We start from the raw sequence: 21,700 nt of genomic DNA, 5'->3' as shown, positions 1-21,700 counted from the left end.
TTGTGACAAGGAACTAATCTTTGAATCACGCCTGTGTACATTCAAGCTTTGGCCTTACCCTTATTCATACCTGATGTACCTGTAATAATCATTTTATAAAGGAAAGGGGAAGCACGAAGCTTAGTGGATTCCAACACAACATAACAATAAAATCATTTTACCATACTCCTACTTATCATGCTATCATCAAATATACAAACATTCATATAGTATAAACATCAAGATCATGTAACTCGTGCCTATTTAGGAACACATCCTAAACGAATCCCAAATAAGGACTCGTTATTCAGCCGTCGAATCCACAGACTTGGCGTTTCCGCCTTGTGCCCCTAACTTGACATAATGGCCTTCGGTCAGTCAGATCGGTATTCAACCGTCTAGCCCAAAAATATCATGCATTTACATTCCACATAAAAAGTAAGAACATCAAAGATAGCTCATGCAACATGTATTACTTTTGTTGGGTTTTGAGCACTATAACAACCTTATGGTGTACATACAACGCTAGATGCTTTGGATCTGAGTTTTCTCTAATTATACATGCAAATAGATTTTCCAAAGAATACATCCTAACTAGCATACAACATGACAATTTAAACAATACAACTAGTTAGATGACTTACCTCTTAGTAGGACTTGTAGTTCTTGGCCTTCAAAATCTTTAGCACCTCAAATATGATGCCTCTAATGTGTCACAAACACCAATATGCAAGAGGAGGCTTGAGAGAATAAACTAGCTATCACCAAAATCGGCTATCTCCTTCTAAAGAACACATAGGGGCAATTTTGGTGCCTAAGGGACTTCTTTTATAGAGTGGCAAAACTAGGGTTACATCCATGCAAACCCTAATGTCCATGACCTTTCATATTACTTAGGATCAACGGGTTAAACCTTCATGGACTATCCATGAACTACCATATTAGTTTATCCCATTCTAAATAATCATTGGTCCACACTATAAGAATCATTGATTTACTTAATCAGTCCCCGTATATTTAATCAGTCTCTTTTGATCACTAAATTAATTCTTGATTAATACTAATTAAATAATATGATTCCACAATTAATATATTATACTTATAATATATTAATAAATCATAATATCCTTATTCTCAAAAGTTCATCCTATCAAATTGCACTGGTGAAGGCAACCCAAAAGGACCATGCTACTATTAGATCAAGTACATACCAGTTATAGTTATGGGATCAAACACCTAATCCAACAACTTTACATATCAATCATATAGTTCCTAGTAGGGATGAGAGTGGGTCCAAACCCAGACTGGTAGACCCGGACCCAGAAAACTCAGGAACCGATTAACGAGATTGTTTAGGACCGAAAACCAAACTGGTATATTAGAACCGATTCTGATTCGGTTCCAGGTAAGGTACCGGGTAAACTGGGTCTAGAACTGGAAAACCCAGAAATATCAAAGTGGGTTGAATGGAACCGGGTAAAGTAGGTCTAAAACCGAAAAAGCCGGGGAACCGGGTAAAGTAGATCGACTGCATGTTTTAAAATTTCACAAAATACAAAAATAAAGTTAAGAAAAAAAATTGCAACTTTGATATCCCAACTTTGGGAGACTAGAAATCAATGAATATGAAACCAAAAATGACAAAATAGTACTCTAAAATCATGTACATACTCTATACTACATATTGGAAAAAACCTCATGCTATTCTGATTTCAAACGAATTAGATATGCATGTTTTAAATCTATCACAAAATACAAAGAAAACTGAAAAACATAAAATTTCAGCTTTGATATCCCGACTTTGAGAGAATATAAGTCAATGAATAAACACCCAAAAATAACAAAACTATAGTCTAAAATCATTTACAAACAATAAACCACACTCTCGAAAAAACCTCGTGCCAATCCGACTTCAAACGAATGAGATATTCATGTTTTAAAACTATCACACAATATAAAAAAAGCTGAAAAACATAAAATTTCCAGCTTTGATATCTCGACTTTGAGAGACTGTAAGTCAATGAATATAAACCCAAAAATGACTATGTCAAATATAGATATTAAGGTATATATATATATATATATATATATATATATATATATATATATATATAATCACATTTTCATAGTCATTTTGGGTCGATTATGTTTCGCATTAGCAATCAATAAAGCTCAGGTACAAACAATTTTAAATGTAGGTACTTATCTTCTAGAATCTGTTTCTCGCATGCCCAACTTTATGTGGCATTATCCAAACGGTTATCACGTGCCAATACAAAAGTATTAGTGAACTCTGATGAACAATTCAACGACAGTGAAATCTATCCTTCAAATATGTTGTATAATGTTGCACGATTAATAATACATAATTAAGCATGTGCTAATGTATATTTGTAAAAAATCATAATTTTGATTTTTAATTCTTATTGATTCCGTTTCTGCTAGCATGAATCTTATTGATGGTTGTTTAGATGTAGTAAACTATTTGCACAAAATAACTAATCTCTTATAGAAATTAATTTATGAAAAAACAATTTGCACCCGTCGCTTGGCGCGGGTAAACGACTAGTGTGTGTGTGTGTGTATATATATATATATATATATATTGTCTGAAGTTTTTTTGTGTGTATAATAAATCTTGTGTTTATCTAATTTGAGTTAATAATTTACTCAACCTTAACCAGACGACTATCTTTTGGATTTTAGTCATGGTATGGGTTTCTTCATCCCTTTAACCTTTCTCTTTTTGGTTCTAACTAACCTTTATTCCTCTTTCTATCTAACAGGACAGGAACCCAAAGTGAATCAATGATCTAAGTGGTGAGGATTTTAAGTGTGTAGTCTTACTTATTTTATATCTTTCTTAATTGAAATCCAGCCATTTAAAACCATTTTGTACCGTTTTGTCTTTTTGTAGGAAAGTTGATTGGAAGTATGCAAATTTGATGCGACTAGCCAACTAAGAGTGTTGGTTTGGATGAGAAATATAGGTAAATACCAAACATGTTGATAAATGGAACATTAAGTAGAAATCGATACGCAAAAAGTTGGGAAATTGTTAGAGCAAAATATAGATGTTAGCATATTATTTTATCTATTTTGAAAGTTTCTTTAATGTGCAGACAATGGTCAACAAAAAGATAATTGAAGACATCTCAGGCTACACAGCTACACAGGTTGGATCAAATGATCAATTGATATAGGTGGATATTATGGAAAAGCACTCAAGAGTATTTCGGCTTGCCATAACCTAACCCAAAAAAGAAAAATCCAAACCTTAACCGCAAAAACTGATTAACTGGTCGAGACTGGTGTCTCTTGTCTTCGGTCTTTGTAACTTGAAGTTTTAATCTATGATTAAGTGGACTTGTGTATTCATTTTTTATGAAGAAACTTCTGCATAAATAATCTAAGCTGGGAGTTTTATCCTATAAGTTACAAGTTACAGTATAGTTCTCGTGTCGAATACATTGTCAAGATTTTGTATTGTTTGTGTCATATATCTCTTATTACTTAAAGTAACAACTAATTCTTCATTTCAGTTAATATTTAATTGAAAAATATCGTTATAAAATTCATAGTTACTTCTTCTCGTGTAATATGTCATTTTACTATTTGGAATGGTAAAAATCGGATAAGGAATGGAATTCGTTGCTCTATTGGAATAAAAAAAAGTTGTTTTTTGTTTTCCTGATGGGATGGAATAGATCATTCATGAAGGACTTGAATTTCTTCATTTTTCTTAATTTTCATACCTTAAGAGGGAGGTGTTTCTTTTTTCATTTTCATCATAGAATGCAGTTGGAGTTTGTAAGATAAGCCATTTTTATTTAATAGTTTATTTTATGAGAAATATTTTAAAATTTTCATGATTTTGATTGATAACAAAAAATGAAAGTACAATGTTATTTCATGTATCTTTTTAAATTCTTTGGTTGTTAAAAAACAACACAAGTGACCAAACATTTCTTTATTTAAATGTTAACTTCTTAATCTTTCTGTCCTAGGAAATAGAATTGTCCAAAATAGGATGTTATTAGCCGTCTAAAGTAGGGTGCTAAACCAAACAAAGAAATTTAAGATTTTCCTTATCGCTTTTTCTGTATTATAGATCCCACTTTATTTGTTTTCCTATTTGCAAGAATGTACATTCGATTTTTTATTATTATTAAAGTATTGTAGTTTGAAAAAACCTACCCAATTAGGGTATTAAACTTTTAAAATGTTTACCCTTTTAAAGTGGTACAAATTGCTTTGTATTTCCATGATATTCTTATAATTGATTAGATTTAATGTTATAATAAATAAATACATGGACATGTCTTGCTGTTTCTTGCATTTCACCGATCTAAAACCTTACAATTACAAGAAATAATAATGTACTTCAATTTATTTGTGTATTTTGGCATCCTACTTTCAATTAATTCGTCAATTAAAGTTCGATGTTTTCCCATCAATAGGGATTTTCTTTGTCGTAATAAAGAGACAAGTACACATAATCTTCTTCCTATTATTGTAATCATTTAAGTAGTATATAAGAGCAATGTTGTAATAGAAAGAAACGAAAGTAGATTGCTATAATAATAATTGATGGAGAAATTGGGTGTTGTGTTTATTAGACTATCATTATCTATCTTATATTTAGAAGGATTATTGTGTAATATTGTATCCTATAAATATCCCATGTATTTACCATTCACAAATATACAGTAATACAATACAATTGTTGATACCTAAAGTCGTTTATGGTATCAGAGCCTGGTTACCTAAATCTTACCCTAATCTGTAAGTCGAAACCATCCGTTTCTGTTCATTCTCCCTTTAAACGATCCCACCATATACAAGAAATCACAATCTTCTAGATCCTTGCCACCAAGATTCTCTTGTGATACAGTCTGATAAAAACTAGCATGGTTATAAGTTGATGCTGCTGACCTAATCGATTAAAGTTCATCTGTTTGATGCACTTCAATCGCAGACACAATTCTGCCCTAGATACACAATCAACCTTCATTATTCTAATACAAAAAATCAATGTCTATAACATCCTTTTCTACTACCGACAAACAACACACAACTCACACAAGTTCGGCTTTACTCCATCCCCTACAAATTATGGTTATTGGAAAGCCATGATTCAACCTTTTTTAGTCACAAACAGCCTATTTGGTTATATTGATGGAACAATTCCTTGCCCATAACCCACCCTACCATCAAAATTAATAGAAAAAGATGCAGAACCTACTCCAAACCCGAGTTTCTCATAATGGCTTGCGAATGATGCACACATCAGAATGCTATTGTTGTCAATTGTCTCTGAGGCCGCTTTTCAGCATGTGCACGGTACAACTTCTCGTGATCTATGGCTCTCTTTGGGACGTGCATATACACCTCACACTTCTTTAAAGGAATATACCCTCAAGACATAGCTGCTCAAAATTGAGATGAAAGGTGATGAGTCTTCTGCAACATATCTCACCAGAGCACAAGAATACCCTGCTACACTCGCCAACATTGGGAAACCAATGGATGAAACAGATCTCGTTATGCTTATGATTGTAGGGCTGCAGGAAGAGTACAATGGATTCAAGTCTACCTTACTTGGGAGGCGATCTCCCATTACCTTCACCGATCTCTATGGTTTGCTCGATGATCAATGACTAAATGATCAAGAAACATTCCCCACCAGCAGCACCGGCCCAGGCTTTTATGGCTACCATCACAAACCGCAACTCAACCGCCTCATCTTCTATACAACCGAAGACACTTCAGGCCCTACAACAATTAGTGGCCCAACTAGGCTTTCAACCACAACCAAGCTCACCACAAGCTTTCTACTTAAATCGATCAGGTAACAATAACTCTAACAAAAATCGTTGTGGCTATAACAATAATAACAGGGGCCGAGGAGGATGTGCTGGATGCAACAACAACCACTCTCAAAGTGATCCTCCTCAAGGAGGTGGAAACTAGGGTCAGTTCAGTTGGGCCTCTAATTAGAACATTATTTACGGCACGTGCAATAGATGCGGTATTGGGCACATTCCTTCTCAATGCCGAAACCGTGACCCCTCAACCCTTCGGATGAAACAACCATCCACCAATTACGCTGACCATCGCTCCAAGACATCATCTACCACCTCGTGGTTCCCTGATACGGGATCTAACAGTCATGTTGCACCTGATCTCAATGGATTCGATACTTCTGAGCCATACTACGGTGAGGACAACCTACATGTTGGCAACAGTAAGGGTTTACCCATTCTCCACATTGGCTCAAAACGCACCTACTCTCAATTCAAAACCTTTTCCCTTAACAATATTCTTCATGTTCCTAGTATCAAAAAACATTTGCTCTCTATTCAACAATTTTGTCATGATAATTATGTCTTCTTTGAATTTCATTCCACTTTTTTTGATGTGAAGGACAATACAACACGCGTTATCCTCCTTACAGGTCCAAGTGATGGTGGTCTTTCCACTTTTCGCCTTCCAGCTTTTCAGCCTATATCTAAAGTTGCTTTCTCATCTACTCGTGCTTCCTCAACCATTTGGCAACAAAGACTAGGACATCCACATCCTCAACTTTTCAAGTTTATGTTATCCAAATTTCATTTACCAGTTTCAAGTAATAGTACAGATTCTCATTGTAATTTATGTTCCATTGGGAAATCTTCGAAACTTCGTTTACCTTTTTCACATAATAAAAGTTCTAGTATTTTGGATTTACTTTTTTTGCGATGTGTGGGGTCGCGCTCCAACCACTTCTTTTGATGGTCATAATTATTTCTTACTATGTGTTGACCACTTTACACACTTTATGTGGTTATTCCCTTTGAAACATAAATCTGATGTTTATGACATATTTAAACGTTTCTTAACTACTGTTGAACGCCAATTTAATACAAAATTAAAAGTCGTACAAATTGACTGGGGTGGTGAGTTTCGAAACCTATCAACCTTCTTCACCTCCCTTGGTATTGTGCACTGCTTATCTTGTCCTCACACAAGTGAAAAAAATGGCAGAGTTGAAAGACGCCGCCGTTATGTCGTTGAAACCGGTCTTACTCTATTAGCCCAATCCAATGTTCCCAAATGCTTTTGGGACTTTGCCTTTGAAACCGCAGTCTACCTCATAAACCAAATGCCCTCCAGAACAACGAGTACCTCCCCGTTTGAGCTCCTTTTCAAACGAAAACCTGACTTATCCTTTCTGCGTGTGTTTGGTTGTCAATGCTACCCTCATTTGCGTCCTTACAATGCCCACAAAATGGATTTTTGGTCCACTTCTTTTGTTTTTCTTGGCTACAACCCTTCCCACCATGGATATCGTTGCCTTGATCCTTCTTCCGATCATATTTACATAGCTCGTCATGTATGCTTCAATGAACAAATCTTTCCTTTCAATTCTCATCCAACTTCCCCATCCATTCCAAATGAGCCATATGTATCCTCATATCCCGATCCCCACTACGTACCACCTCTACAAACCATGACCGACAACCCTAACCAAACACAAAAACCTCTTACATCTAATCAACAACCTACTCCACAACCTTTCGATCAATGACCTACCGATCCTCCTCTCCAAACATACCAACGTAAACGCCAACCCACTGTTGACTCCCATCAAACTCCTCATACATCAGCCTATGAAAATTTCCAATAGTCAACTTCAGCTCACATAGCCTCCTCCGATACTGCCTCATCACAACAAACATCAACCATCACCAATCGTCCCCGTCCTGCACACTTACGACAACACCCAAAGAAAACCACACATTTCTTCTTTGAATCGTTTTCCATAACCAAAAACTCTCCTACTTCTGAACCCACATTCTTTTCTGTTGCCAAAAAAGATCCCAAATGGCGTCAGGCCATGGCTAAGGAGTATTCGACCCTTTTCAGGAATGGTACATGGACTTTGGTTCCTTCTGTTTCTCGATCTAATGTGGTCGATTGTAAATGGGTTTATAAAGTAAAAAGTGATCAAACAGGTACCATTACAAGGTACAAATATTGTCTCGTAGCAGAAGGTTTCAACCAATAACCTGTCATTGATTATACTGAGACATTCAGCCTGGTAGTTAAATCTAATACAATTAGAGTCGTTTTGTCTCTTGCCATCACCAAACAATGGTCTCTTCGCCAACTAGATATCCAAAATGCCTTTTTACATGGTAACTTGAAAGAGATTGTTTACTTACGACATCCACCTGGTTTTGTTGGCCCACAAAAACCTGATCATGTTTGTTGATGTGTGTAAAACCAACTAGTTTTAATCCTACTAACTTAAACACAAAGACAAACACACGAAAGGCAGTGTACCTATCGATTAGCAGTTTAGTTCAGGTAAGTAGGGTATCGAACACAGGGAACGGTAAACAATTAAAATAGATGCTAATATTATCTAAATAAAACAAATAACAAAAAGGGGGTTTTCTCTAGTTTTGCAAGACTAGAAACTTAAACAATTAACTAAAACTTAAACTAAGAAACTAAGAGCTAAGCAAATAAAAATCAACTAAATTCATAATAAAGAGGACTTCTGTTTAGGTTCGACTCGTTTGTTCCCATGGATGATTTCAATGTATCGGATTAATTCTTCATTTGCTACCGACTAAGATGATTAGTTTCACGTTTGCTATTACTAATCCTTAGGAAACAAATTAACTCAAGCAGTGGCCAGTTGTCTAAATTAACGAATTTCCTAGTTTGTTGATTCGGGTTTAGAAAGACTTGTAATTAGCTAATCAAATTGGTTATTCAGTTAACCTCTTGTTGATGGTGTATCACACAAGCTCACACATTAACTTACCTATCTTCAAGTTAATTCTAGTTTCACATTCGTTATTCCTAGACATACAACTATGTGGTCACGTAAATCATATGAAATTAGCAACTAAGAGATGTTCATACAACTTAATTACTGATTTATTAACAGAAGAATAGTTATTGTCAACACATAAGGTTCTTTAACAAGCTTAATAAAACATAATCACCAATTAAAATTAATCCTAATCAAATAATCAATCCATGTTCACAAATTCATCTACCTAAACAGAAGTTATGAGTTTTTAGCTCATGATTACAACAGAAACAAGCACAAAAACGAAATCAATTGGTAAAAACATAGTTCAAACAAGAGATTAGGTAAGAGTAAACTTGATTTTGACTTGATTCTTCTTAAAATTGAATGTAGGGTTGATTCCCTTGCTTCCCACGCTCTAGCAGCACCTTTAGTCGACAATTGGCCTCCAAGGGTTCATCTATATGCTAGGGTATCGATCTGAAAGTCCCTTTATATAGATTTTCACAAAACAGGGGCTACTCGGCGAGTCCAGTGACCTACTCGGCGAGTCCATCACTTAAAACCCGTGTACGGCAAGTCAGCGCGTCCAGAATCGCGAAACTTCTGACAACTCGGCGAGTAATCGACCCTACTCGCCGAGTACGTTCGGAATCAGCATTTTGTCAAAACACGAAAGTCGTCCGAAATTGTGTCTACTTTTCAGAACATTTTGAATCTCAAGAATCGGAGTTACGGTTCATGAGATATGGCCAAAACATTGACGAGGGGTCAAGCTGTCCAGCAACATCCTTCTTTCTTCAAAATCCAATATCCAAGCCTCCAATCGCTAGTTCCGCTTCCTTTTCCACCCGAGCATGTCATTGTTGCTGAAAAATGAAATTATAAACTAATTAAGCACCTTTTGTTCATTAAATGAGACAAAATCAACATAAAGTATTAAGATCATGCATGAATTTTATAACTAAATATGCCCATATCATTTGCCTCCTTCATAAGTCCTTATATAGACTCAAACAGGCACCGAGGGCATGGTTTCAACGCCTTTCTACAACATTGATGGCCTTGGGTTTTCGAGGATCCAAAACAGATCCATCCTTTTTTATCTATTCGACTAAAGGCACACTTCTATATATGTTGGTTTATGTTGATGATATTATTTTAACAGGAAACAATCCCCGCGAAATTGATCGTGTTGTTCACAGTTTAAGCAAGTCTTTCACAATCCAAGATATGGGTCCGTTAACATATTTCTAGGGTATAGAGGTTCAACGGCATGGTCAGGATATATTATTGTCACAATCCAAGTACATTTTGGATCTCTTGGAGCATGCTCGGTTATCAAAATCTAAACTCGTTCCATCTCCTATTACAACAACAACCAATCTTACTCTTGGCGATAACCCTCCTTTCGATGATCCGGTGAAATATCGTCAACTAGTAGGTGCTTTGCAATATGTAACCCTCTCGAGGCCCGACATTACCTATGCAATTAACAAAGTCTGCCAATTTATGCACTCCCCCACCGAAAACCACTGGTCAGAAGTGAAACGCATCTTATGATATTTGTAGGGCACTTGCGATCATGGATTGCGAATTACTCATCAATCGCCCAATATTTTATATGCCTATACTAATGTCACGTTTAATTCCTAGAGCACCTTTTCAGATGCTGATTGGGCAGGCTTCCCGGATAACCGTCAATCCACCGGGGGGGGGGGGGGGGTTGCTATCTATCTCGGATCCAATTTAGTTTCCTGGAATGCAAGAAAACAAAAGACTGTCTCGAGGTCCTCCACCGAGTCTGAGTACAAGGCTTTAGTTGATACAGTGGCTAAAATAACATGGTTAGAGACCTTACTACATGAAATTCGTATTCTCATGCCTACTATACCTAACTTATAGTTTGATAATCTGGGTGCCACATACTTGTCTGCAAATTCTGTTTTCCATGCCCGAACAAAGCATGTGGAAGTTGACTTTCATTTTGTTAGAGAGAAGGTTGCTCAAGGAAGATTTTTAGTTCAGCTCATCTCAATATAAGATCAGATAGTCGATGTGTTTACAAAGCCTTTACCTGCTGAGAGACTCCTTTTATTGAAGTCCAAGCTAAGAGTCGGAAATCAGCCTAATCTTGTGGGAGACTATTAGACTATTATTATCTATCTTATATTTAGAGGGATTATTGTGTAATATTGTATCCTATAAATATCCCTTGTATTTACTATTCACAAATATACAATAATATAATACAATTGTCGATACCTAAAGTCGATTAGTGTTCTTGCTTTCCGACGAGGTTCCAGTCACCAAGGGTTTCTTTGGTGGTGTTAAGAACCTTTGATTTTTTTATGACTAATCGGGGGTAGAACCGGCTATGGCCATTGATAGCTGGAGAGGGGAATTCGATCGAGAAATAATGGGTATGCTTAAAGATTTTGGAGGTTTTCTTGAATGAAACTGTCACACCCCGAAACCGAAGGCGGAAACGTCTCGGGGCGGAGGTGACTTCATGAGAATCATAACCAATGTACATAGTAAGCGAAGTAAAACACAAACATAAATATTACATAGATTTCATTACATTAGTTGAAAAGTAAAGTAGTACAAGTTTTCATAGATACATAGTTTCAACAAAAGAGAGACGAATCTTCTATGCATTCCGTCTTCGCCAAAAGAGATCATCGGGTACCTGTCTAAAGCGGACCTGAGAATACAAGCAGTTTGAAAATCAGCATAAAGCTGGTGAGTTCATAAGATGTTTACTTTGTGAAAATGTACGAGTTTCCTTTAGTTTACCGAAAAGTTATTATCCAAGAAAATCCTATATTTTCTTAAAAGAGAAGTTTGATCGATTGCTAGGTTACACGGTTCTGGTTGTTTATCTATGATTTCAGGAAAGTCCCATACTTTCCTTATTGTATATAAAAGATGTAATGTTATTCAGTTTGTTACTATTTCTAGTTATATAAGTGTTACCCAGGAAAGCCCCATGCTTTCCTGCATGTGAATTGGTTTCTAATGTGAACGATGTTAAAGATGTAAAAGATGTACATGTGACTAAGTAATGTTATGTTTTCCCGAGGAAAGTCCCGTACTTTCCTAAAGTAAATGTTAGTTATTGACTTCGATATACTGATTTATTTCTTTTCGTACCTATTGTATTAACTAGGTATTCTGAAAGTCTAATGGTATTATCTTGGAGTATACTAGATACATATCTTCATATCCGTGTTCTTATTCTTAAACATATTCTTGTACTTATTCGTGTTCGTATTTGTGTTCGTTACTGTATTCGTTTCCTTATTCCTATTCCTATTACTATTCGTATTCGTATTCGTATTCGCAGTCGTATTCGTAGTCGCATTCCTATCCCTAATCCTACTCCTAACACTATTCGTATTCGTATTCGTATTCGCAGTCGTATTCGTATTCGCAGTCGTATTCGTATTCGCATTCCTATCCCTAATCCTACTCCTAATACTATTCGTATTCGTATTCGTATTCGTTCTATTCCTAATTATAGTTTCGTATTCGTTCTAATCCTAGTTATAGCTTCGTATTCGTATTCGTATTCGTAATTAGTTATAAATGGAAATTAGTATAAGTTATTCTTAGATTATGAAACATAGTTTAGATTAGAACATTTTACCGAGAAATCTATGATTAGTTTGAAAGCTAAATTCGTAATTCGAACTACTTGATAAATACAGTTATTGATATTAGAACATACAGAATGAAAATGATTAAACTGAAAACAATAAGTTTGAGTACAAGATTTCCTTGTACTTTTGCTTGTATTCCCCCCCTGAAAACAGTGAAAACAGTTGAAAAAAGGTAGGGGTATGAACTCACCGGACGCGGAAAGTGTCGAATGGGATGCTAAATGTTGAACCGAGGCTTGAATACGAGCGAGGTTCCTATGTAATATTAAATAATACACAATATATATCTAATTAGATTTAAATAACTAATTAGATACACTTGAACAATCTAAGACGCGAAAACACTCCAAAATGGTCGTTTGAAGTGACCCGAGTGGCGTTTTAGGACATGAATGGCTAGGACTTAGAGTTTATTCTTCAAAGGTAAACTCTTAGGGAGTGTTTACGGCCTAAACACCACATCCCCATGAGTTTACGGCCGTAAACTCATGGTAGGTGTTTTTATGAGGAAAATGGCCTTAAATCAAATAATAGGTGTTGCTAGGTTTGGCTTTTGGACATTTGAAAGGGATTTTTTCATTATATGGATTAATAGAAGAGTTTATGGCTGTAAACTAAGAGTTTACGGCCGTAAACTCTTACCCACATCCATCTAAATTAATTTGAAGGCCAAGGATTAATCACATGTGATTCAACTAATTTTTACAAGGCTTAGGGTGAGTTTAGGGCTTCAAATGACATACATCTATGAGTTTACGGCCTAGGAGCATATGCTCTGGCCGTAAACTCTCAATTAGAGGGTTTATGATGTGTTTAAGGCTTCTAAACTATTTTTGGTTGGTTCCCTAATTTATTCCAAGGCTTTTGGTGGTGTTGGATGGCATTCTAACACCTTAGAAGTGATTTTATACCCATGTTTGAGGAGTTTACGGCCCAAGCATATGCCTTGGCCGTAAACTCATATAAACCTCTCAAAATTGATGTTTAATGAGTTCCAAGTCCATTACATAATTTCTAAAAATCATAACTAGGGCTTGATTGAGTTTAGGGAGGGTTTAAGGGCTTAAAACCCCTTTAAATGTGAGTTTACGGCCTAGGCACCTTCAATGGCTGTAAACTCATATACAATGCTTCAAGTTATAGTTTAAGGCATTCTAAGTCCATTCCATAAAGTCATTTAGCCATGTCTAAGGTCCATTTGAGGTTTGCAAGGGTTTTGTTGCTCTAAAAACCCCATTTTCTTGAGTTTACGGCCTAGTACTGTTCTAGGGCCGTAAACTCATAATAATGGTCCTAATCAAATGTTCAAACTCGAATTCTAAAGCTAGAGAGGTTGTACAACAAGTTATGGAAGGTACCTCAAAGATTTGGAGCCTTAAATTGATAATTTGGACCCTTAACTTTGGATTTAGGAGAGAGGTTAGAGAGAGAGTAGAGAGAGGAAGAAAAAGCTTCAAATGGGTGCTTAAACACGTTTATATAGGTCCAAAGACTTGGACACGGAGGAATTCTACCCGATACTGACCTTAAACGGGGCCTTTGGTCGCACCCGATTAAGTTGTTGTTACGCGATATGGTCGAAACTATAATTATTCAAATTACTAGTTCGGGACGTTTTCACATTTTTCCAACATGTTTTGATACTTACCAAGTCAAAATAAAGGTTTTGACCTAATTAACCTAATTCGGGACGAATTCGGAACAATTCGTTTAAGACAGGTTTTGACGGAATGGTTACGGCGAGGAAGCAAAGTTTCGGGTTGTTACATTATCCCCCCGTTAGAGGGAATTTCGTCCCGAAATTCAAGAATTTAGATACAAAATTATGGACAAAGGGGGGGGGGGGGGTGTGTGGATGTGTATGCTGTATGGGGTCTTCACGTTCCCATGTGAATTCAGGTTCTCGCTTGGAACCTTCACTAACGGGACGTGGCTCGGTTTCAAACGCTTGATTACTTGGTCTATGATCTTAGTTTGCTCGTCAAGGGAGTTTGGGTATATTAAGGTTCTTGGTCATACTAGAATGGATTTCTGTGGTTTTATCAGGCAAGTGTTCATTAAGGACAGAGGTGCAAGGTATGGGATGAACGCTGCTAATTACTGAAGGTATTTCAGAGCCGAAGGCTAAGTAATCAATCTGAAAGGGAATCTAAAAGGGTCTAATGTACCACAGACTAATTTTTCCATGCCTTATCAAGTTTACTATCGGTGTCTTTAACTCCTTGTTTCTCGCTGATCATATGGACTAGGAATACTTGACACTTCTTTCGCATGAACTTTTGCATTTTGACACATTGAACAAAGCGAAGGTTTAGGCTAAATTCGTCACCATGAATTATGAGGGTCTGATCAGAAGGAAGATTGAGACAAACGGTTTTCTATAACGAGATGTATCAACACAGTCGGGCTCAATCGATACATAAATGAAGATAACATCAAAGCTCTCACTGAAACTGACATCAGGTTAATGAAGAAATGAATGATTACTCAAGGTAAGGACACAATGTAGAGATATGTTGTTTATGCACTTGTTCTCACTGATAATTATCTTGACGATCATTGATTTGGTTATTAGACGAGGACTATGTCTAACAAAATAAATGAATGAATGGTTAATAAAATTTTCTTAACACCGAATTCAAAAAGGATGCGAGGACAAGGATTGTCGAAAAGAAATATACCCGCGACGTTAGAGGGATCAGCGGCTGTCTCCTCCTGCTTCAAAGTTAAGACCATCCCAGCGTTGTTGACATTGTTGGGGGTTGTTGCTTTTGGGAAGTTTCGCTTGAAATGCCCAATTTCTCCACACTTATAACAGACCTGTTCAATACTTGACTCAGAAGTTTGTTCGAGGTGTTGTACTAGGGTTCTGCAGCTTCTAGCAAGATGGCCTTGCTTGCCACAGTGTTTACAAATCATCTTGCGACATGGGCCAGGAATACGGTGATGATAACTACACCTGCTGCACCAAGGGAGATTACCAGCATACCCAGTGACAGGTTCTTGAGCCTTAGACGAAATAACAGGAGTAGTGGTAGCTTGAACTTTAGGAACAGCGACAGGATTGGTAGCAACTTGGACTGCCACATTTTTGGGATTCTTGGAGGGTCCTTGGGAACTCTGACCCTTTCGCTTCTTCAAGATAACCTTATTACTCTTATCAAACTCATTCTGATGCTTCTGAACATTTTCACGGTTTTGGGGGTAAGAGTTATATCCTGGACCAATGGACTTGTTAGGGTTCAAGATCGTCATTGCAGCCGTCACTGCAGCAGAAACAGCCAACTGGAACATCACAGGGTCGAAGCGAGACGAGGGTGGAGATGAAGGGTCGTTGTTCTTCGTGCTAGGTTCTTTCCTTGAAGACATCTCGATCTAAAGGATTAGAAAAAAGAGGATAATAAGTCCTCTAAATTGAATAAAGAGATATGAAACAAAGGATTTCTCTTTATGACAGACATGTAATTCTATTAAGCGAATAAACAGGAATGAGTTATCAAAGCAAACATTTATCGCTAACGGAATGATCGAGAGGCAATGTTTGAATGAGGAATTTCTACTATAATGTTGGATTCAGAAATACTCCCATAGTATTTCACGATTCACCGCAACGACGACTCGTTGTTTGTGGTATATGGGTAAGTTTTAGGTATGCCGTATTCCACAGTCACTCCCAAGCACATGTTGGCCATGTCTCGAATGAATAAAGTTGATCAGGCTATATTGATTCTAGACATGACTACATAACTGCCTAGATTTAACTGCAACATACAACACCCATTTACTTATGTTCTGTTCTATTTATAGATACGATTCTCGACGACTAGGATAATTGTATACTTTTTGAAAATACTTATATTTGAGGTATACTTTTAGTTCAGAGCACTTAGGCCCCTTAATGTTTATAGTCTTATACCATGTAACGTTTGGTATACTTAGTTCACTATAAACAAGGGCTCTGATACCAATCTGTCACACCCCGAAACCGAAGGCGGAAACGTCTCGGGGCGGAGGTGACTTCATGAGAATCATAACCAATGTACATAGTAAGCGAAGTAAAACACAAACATAAATATTACATAGATTTCATTACATTAGTTGAAAAGTAAAGTAGTACAAGTTTTCATAGATACATAGTTTCAACAAAAGAGAGACGAATCTTCTATGCATTCCGTCTTCGCCAAAAGAGATCATCGGGTACCTGTCTAAAGCGGACCTGAGAATACAAGCAGTTTGAAAATCAGCATAAAGCTGGTGAGTTCATAAGATGTTTACTTTGTGAAAATGTATGAGTTTCCTTTAGTTTACCGAAAAGTTATTATCCAAGAAAATCCTATATTTTCTTAAAAGAGAAGTTTGATCGATTGCTAGGTTACACGGTTCTGGTTGTTTATCTATGATTTCAGGAAAGTCCCATACTTTCCTTATTGTATATAAAAGATGTAATGTTATTCAGTTTGTTACTATTTCTAGTTATATAAGTGTTACCCAGGAAAGCCCCATGCTTTCCTGCATGTGAATTGGTTTCTAATGTGAACGATGTTAAAGATGTAAAAGATGTACATGTGACTAAGTAATGTTATGTTTTCCCGAGGAAAGTCCCGTACTTTCCTAAAGTAAATGTTAGTTATTGACTTCGATATACTGATTTATTTCTTTTCATACCTATTGTATTATCTTGGAGTATACTAGATACATATCTTCATATCCGTGTTCTTATTCTTAAACATATTCTTGTACTTATTCGTGTTCGTATTTGTGTTCGTTACTGTATTCGTTTCCTTATTCCTATTCCTATTACTATTCGTATTCGCAGTCGTATTCGTAGTCGCATTCCTATCCCTAATCCTACTCCTAACACTATTCGTATTCGTATTCGTATTCGCAGTCGTATTCGTATTCGCATTCCTATCCCTAATCCTACTCCTAATACTATTCGTATTCGTATTCATATTCGTTCTGTTCCTAATTATAGTTTCGTATTCGTTCTAATCCTAGTTATAGCTTCGTATTCGTATTCGTATTCATAATTAGTTATAAATGGAAATTAGTATAAGTTATTCTTAGATTATGAAACATAGTTTAGATTAGAACATTTTACCGAGAAATCTATGATTAGTTTGAAAGCTAAATTCGTAATTCGAACTACTTGATAAATACAGTTATTGATATTAGAACATACAGAATGAAAATGATTAAACTGAAAACAATAAGTTTGAGTACAAGATTTCCTTGTACTTTTGCTTGTATTCCCCCCTGAAAACAGTGAAAACAGTTGAAAAAAGGTAGGGGTATAAACTCACCGGACGCGGAAAGTGTCGAATGGGATGCTAAACGTTGAACCGAGGCTTGAATACGAGCGAGGTTCCTATGTAATATTAAATAATACACAATATATATCTAATTAGATTTAAATAACTAATTAGATACACTTGAACAATCTAAGACGCGAAAACACTCCAAAATGGTCGTTTGAAGTGACCCGGGTGGCGTTTTAGGACATGAATGGCTAGGACTTAGAGTTTATTCTTCAAAGGTAAACTCTTAGGGAGTGTTTACGGCCTAAACACCACATCCCCATGAGTTTACGGCCGTAAACTCATGGTAGGTGTTTTTATGAGGAAAATGGCCTTAAATCAAATAATGGGTGTTGCTAGGTTTGGCTTTTGGACATTTGAAAGGGATTAAATCATTATATGGATTAATAGAAGAGTTTATGGCTGTAAACTAAGAGTTTACGGCCGTAAACTCTTACCCACATCCATCTAAATTAATTTGAAGGCCAAGGATTAATCACATGTGATTCAACTAATTTTTACAAGGCTTAGGGTGAGTTTAGGGCTTCAAATGACATACATCTATGAGTTTACGGCCTAGGAGCATATGCTCTGGCCGTAAACTCTCAATTAGAGGGTTTATGATGTGTTTAAGGCTTCTAAACTATTTTTGGTTGGTTCCCTAATTTATTCCAAGGCTTTTGGTGGTGTTGGATGGCATTCTAACACCTTAGAAGTGATTTTATACCCATGTTTGAGGAGTTTACGGCCCAAGCATATGCCTTGGCCGTAAACTCATATAAACCTCTCAAAATTGATGTTTAATGAGTTCCAAGTCCATTACATAATTTCTAAAAATCATAACTAGGGCTTGATTGAGTTTAGGGAGGGTTTAAGGGCTTAAAACCCCTTTAAATGTGAGTTTACGGCCTAGGCACCTTCAATGGCCGTAAACTCATATACAATGCTTCAAGTTATAGTTTAAGGCATTCTAAGTCCATTCCATAAAGTCATTTAGCCATGTCTAAGGTCCATTTGAGGTTTGCAAGGGTTTTGTTGCTCTAAAAACCCCATTTTCTTGAGTTTACGGCCTAGTACTGTTCTAGGGCCGTAAACTCATAATAATGGTCCTAATCAAATGTTCAAACTCGAATTCTAAAGCTATAGAGGTTGTACAACAAGTTATGGAAGGTACCTCAAAGATTTGGAGCCTTAAATTGATAATTTGGACCCTTAACTTTGGATTTAGGAGAGAGGTTAGAGAGAGAGTAGAGAGAGGAAGAAAAATCTTCAAATGGGTGCTTAAACACGTTTATATAGGTCCAAAGACTTGGACACGGAGGAATTCTACCCGATACTGACCTTAAACGGGGCTTTTGGTCGCACCCGATTAAGTTGTTGTTACGCGATATGGTCGAAACTATAATTTTTCAAATTACTAGTTCGGGACGTTTTCACATTTTTCCAACATGTTTTGATACTTACCAAGTCAAAATAAAGGTTTTGACTTAATTAACCTAATTCGGGACGAATTCGGAACAATTCGTTTAAGACGGGTTTTGACGGAATGGTTACGGCGAGGAAGCAAAGTTTCGGGTTGTTACAGAAACTATGTAGCATTTGGTGAGACTAATAAAATAGCTTGTAAATTGGATTTTAAAAATACTATTTAAGATTGTTTATTGATAAGTTCATGTAGCTTTTTTCATGTGATTTCCAAATATACCCTTATATATTATTTTATATAAACTTAAAAATCATAATCAGTCTTGTAAATGCGAGACAAAAAAATCGATGAAGGGTTTGGGAATTCTACAAATATTATAAATCTGCTTTCGAGTATAGAAAAAAAATTCTAGTATTATTTTATATTCTGTTAAATGTGACTTGAGCATTTGGAGATTCGTATGGAGCATTTGGGTTCAATGGAACACTTGGAACTCAATGGGCGCACTTTGACTTCAATGAAGCATCTGATAAAGGAACGGATCATCTGAGAAAGGAATGGAATAGATCATTCATGAAGGATGATATTGTCATATTTATACCTATTTTTAGGCATTATTTAAGTACATTTTTATTAATAAGTTGATAATATGTTTAGAATAATGGTACTTATGACTTTAAATTGTTATTTTCAGTCAATTAAAAGGATTTTCGAAGAGAGGGACCAAAAGTGACAATATGTAGAACATGGGAGACTTGGAAGACAAGAGATGAGCAAATCCACGAAAGCTACTAAATCCACGACGTGGCATGAGGATTCTAGAAGATAAAGATCGCGATTCGGAGGATTCCTTGCCCGGTACGGATAACTTGAAGCCCATGACGTGGCATGGATAGCCACGACGTGGCGCGGGATTTTGGAGTCTATTTAAGTACTCCTGATCATTACGAAAGGAAGAACCTTTTGGCTGAAGGAAGGAGTTCCAGGAGACGATTTGGAGCGAAAGAAAGGTTCTGGAAGAAGGTTTTCAACACCAAAAAGAATAAAGGTCTATATTTTAGTTAATTAAGAACATGTTTTCTATTAATTCAATTTGTGTTGGTTTATTAGTTGCTATGATGAGCAGCTGAATCTAGCTACTCTTGTTTAGCTAGATGAAGCTTCCAACTCATGAATATTTCAATGTTTATGGATTAAGTTTAGTTGGTAAAAATTGCTTGTGTTTGATTTGTATCACCTAGCATGCTATTGTTTGTTTCTCTAATTGTTTGATTGCATGTTCTGTATAGCTTAGTGACCATTAACTGCATGAACTTGTTTACCTAATGATTTAATAAACATTGAATTGTTAGATCTAGGATTGACCAATCTTAGTTAGTAATTAGAGTAAATAAGCTTAGCTGTGCTAGAGAACGCGTATGGTGACTATAATTGTGTTTATATTACAAATCTTACATAGCATATTTATATTCATAATCAGTTCTGTGTTTAATTATGTGTGAACATACATGGTTTGACATGATTAGTTAATTATTGGTAAAGTTAGAACTAAATTACTAATACAACTAAAAACCAACTAAATAATTCGTAATCATTAGCTAGCCATAAGGAAGAAGTGGATTCAAACTAAACAAGAGTGTGTTTTTATTTATTGAATTTGATTTAAGTTCATATGATCTTGTAAAATCAGATAAAACCCATTTTAAACTTGTTAATAATTAGGTTAATTTAATAGTAAGTAAATTAATTAGTAACACCGTTCCCTGTGATCGACACCCGACTTACCCTAACCATACTATAATCTGACTAGGTACACTGCCTATAAGTGCATACTTAGTTAAGTTTGTAGGGTTATAAATATTAAAATTAGTGGGTACTTTTGTGCACATCAAGTTTTTGGCGCCGTTGCCTGGGAACGGCTTAGTTTTTAGTTTATTTATTTGCATTAAATTAATCGATCCTTCTTGTGGAGTAAAAACCACAAAAAGTTAATTTTTCAGCAAAATATAATTTTTTTTCTGTCAGTCACAGAGCCCACGACGTGGCCAGCTACCTGCCACGACGTGGACATTTAAAAAAACTAGATTTTTAGTTGTTAGTTAGTTTTTCTTATTTTAGTTCAGTTTTACGTTTTTAGTTTAGCAAGTTGCAGGAGTTCATGACCAGAAGCTTAAACACACCCTTGGTGCCACCACTTGAAGATCTCGAGTCTGCAATTCACAAGAAAAAGACGCCCTTACAAGAATTGAAGTCAGCTTTTTCAAGGAAGTTGGGAAAGAAGACAGGATAGTCAAGTTTATCCGCGAGGCACAAGAGCAATCTTGAGCATTTGGATCATACGCCCGTCCAAACCGAGTACAAAAGCGATACCGAGCCGGAATTTGAAGAACACGCGAGCGAACCCGAGAACGAGCCATGGAACGAGATGGAAGCAATTGAAGAGATGTCCATGGGATCTTACAAGAAGCGGATCCGAGAAGATGTGGGTCCCGGTTTAGTCCAACCCGCAATACCTGCCACTGCC

Source organism: Lactuca serriola, chromosome 8 (genome assembly GCF_051521515.1).
Source record: "Lactuca serriola cultivar US96UC23 chromosome 8, Lser_US96UC23_V15, whole genome shotgun sequence".
NCBI classification, from domain to species: Eukaryota; Viridiplantae; Streptophyta; class Magnoliopsida; order Asterales; family Asteraceae; genus Lactuca; species Lactuca serriola.
Note: the sequence above shows the minus strand (reverse complement) of the source record.